Genomic DNA, 1,970 nt, shown 5'->3' on the forward strand with positions numbered 1-1,970 from the left:
AAAAGCAATTTAAAACAAAGGGATTTTGGGTTGGGCACAACACTGTTTTGCCAACGACTTGGTTGGATTCCCAAGCCACAAAAAAAGTAAGTCTATCTATGAGGCTATGGTAGCTATGGGGTTCCAAGGTATGCCAGGGAATGCTAGGAAGTTCCAAGGCATGCTATGCATGCCAAGACAATCCAAGTGTTAAGGAATACTAAGATGTGCCAGGTGCCACGATGTGGCGCCAATGCATGCTAAGGAGTGTTAAAGCCAAGTGCCAGGGAAACAAAAGGGAGAACTAGTTTCAAATGCACATAAATAGATGAATATCAGTGCATAATAAGGAGTGTCAGTGATATCCAGGTGTGATAAGGAGGGAGTGACAAGGTATGCTAGGTAGTGCCAAGGCACGCTAGAGTGTTAGGGAAGCATGCTAAGATGTGCCAAGTGCCAAGGTGTTCCAATGCTTGATAAGGAGTGTTTGTGACTGCTATGGAAACACAAGGGGGCACTAGGCCAAAATTCATGGAAATGAATGAATAAGAGTGTGTGAGAGGGAGTGTCATTGAGTTAAAGGTGTGTTAAGGAGGGAGTGACATGGTATACTAGTCAGTACTAATGCATGCTAGAGTTTCAGGGAAACATGCGTTCAAGATGTGCCATGTTCTAGGGTGTTCCAATGCATGCTAGGAAGTGTTAGGGAATTCCAGGGAAACACAAGGGACCACCAAATCAAATTAATGCATAGTAATGAATGAATGAGAGTTTGTGACAAGAAGTGTCAGTGAGTTCCATTAACTCAAATGTGCTAAGGTGGGAGTGACAAGATAAATTCATATAGTCAAAAACTAATTTAAATTCATATGGTCAAACAGCTAATTTAATTTATAGTTAAAACCCTAACTTAAACCATAACAAAACAAAAACTTGCCAAATTCCTACCGACGTCTCAAAATGAAAAAAAAGTAAACAACGTCGATGAAGGGGTTCACACACCTGTTGCTATTCCACAGCCGAGAAGGCAAACAACGCCGATGAAGGGGTTCACACACCTGTTGCTATTCCACAGCTGAGAAGGCATGCTTTTTCGAGAGGAGCGTTGGGGTTTATTTTGACAACACAGGCATAGTCAACAACCGTGTACTCGCTGAACGTGGAGCACATGAAATGATACACTGGTTTTCCACGAACAGAGAAACGAGATTTCTGATCACTCTGCATCACAGTTCTAAAGACGTCCACTCTGAACTTTCCACATAAATTGGTCTTCTTGGAGTTACAGTAAACACAATCTCCGCACTCCCCAGCGAACAATGGAAGCACAGGGTCTCCTTTCTTTATATCTGTTGAACCTGCTCCAACGCTTTCCACTATTCTGCAATTCGTCACAGCTTCTCAATTAACACTTTCTTTGTTTGTGATATAAACAATAGTGCAATCAAAATCACTTACCTTGCAGCCTCATTGTAACGCCCTGCGGTCGTGCACGAGCGTGCGCTCCTCCGATCCACGAAATTAACCAAGTGTTGGTCGCACCATCACATAGAGGCGCGTGGAATAATATAAGTTATGGCGTGCGAAGTGTGTTTATATGCGATGGGAGGTTGAGCGATGAACATAACCAAGCCGACGTGTGAAACATAGGCAAGGGGCGTTCATCACTATAGTTGTAGCGTCGGCCAGGAGAGATAACGCACAGTTAGGATGCGTATAAGCATGGCGACCTGCGGTTCATTTGGACAGCAACTCACATCGCTCTCACATCGCACAAAGGGTAGTGCGCACTTGGAGAAGAGGCGCAGATTACCACAGTTCGGTGGATGAGCCCGCCGAGCCGGGCGAAGGACGAGTCGAGGTCGAGTTACGATTTTCGATGGTGCGCACGGGCGCCCACACTCATATCGCATTAGACCGGGTTGTGGCGTGGGCAAGGGTTGTGCACGGTGAGCCCGCCCGCCCAACGCCGAGTTGGTGCGCTCTCGGTT

At 45.8% G+C, this 1,970-nt stretch overlaps 1 pseudogene; it reads right to left on the minus strand.

Moving 5' to 3' along the window:
• Positions 1 to 1,029: 1,029 nt before the first annotated feature.
• LOC149141013 (alcohol dehydrogenase pseudogene) lies at positions 1,030 to 1,450 on the minus strand (annotated as a pseudogene).
• Positions 1,451 to 1,970: the final 520 nt, after the last annotated feature.

The sequence above is a fragment of the Pinus tabuliformis genome, chromosome X, assembly GCF_031772625.1.
Source record: "Pinus tabuliformis cultivar Carrire ecotype Pingquan chromosome X, CPIR1, whole genome shotgun sequence".
NCBI classification, from domain to species: Eukaryota; Viridiplantae; Streptophyta; class Pinopsida; order Pinales; family Pinaceae; genus Pinus; species Pinus tabuliformis.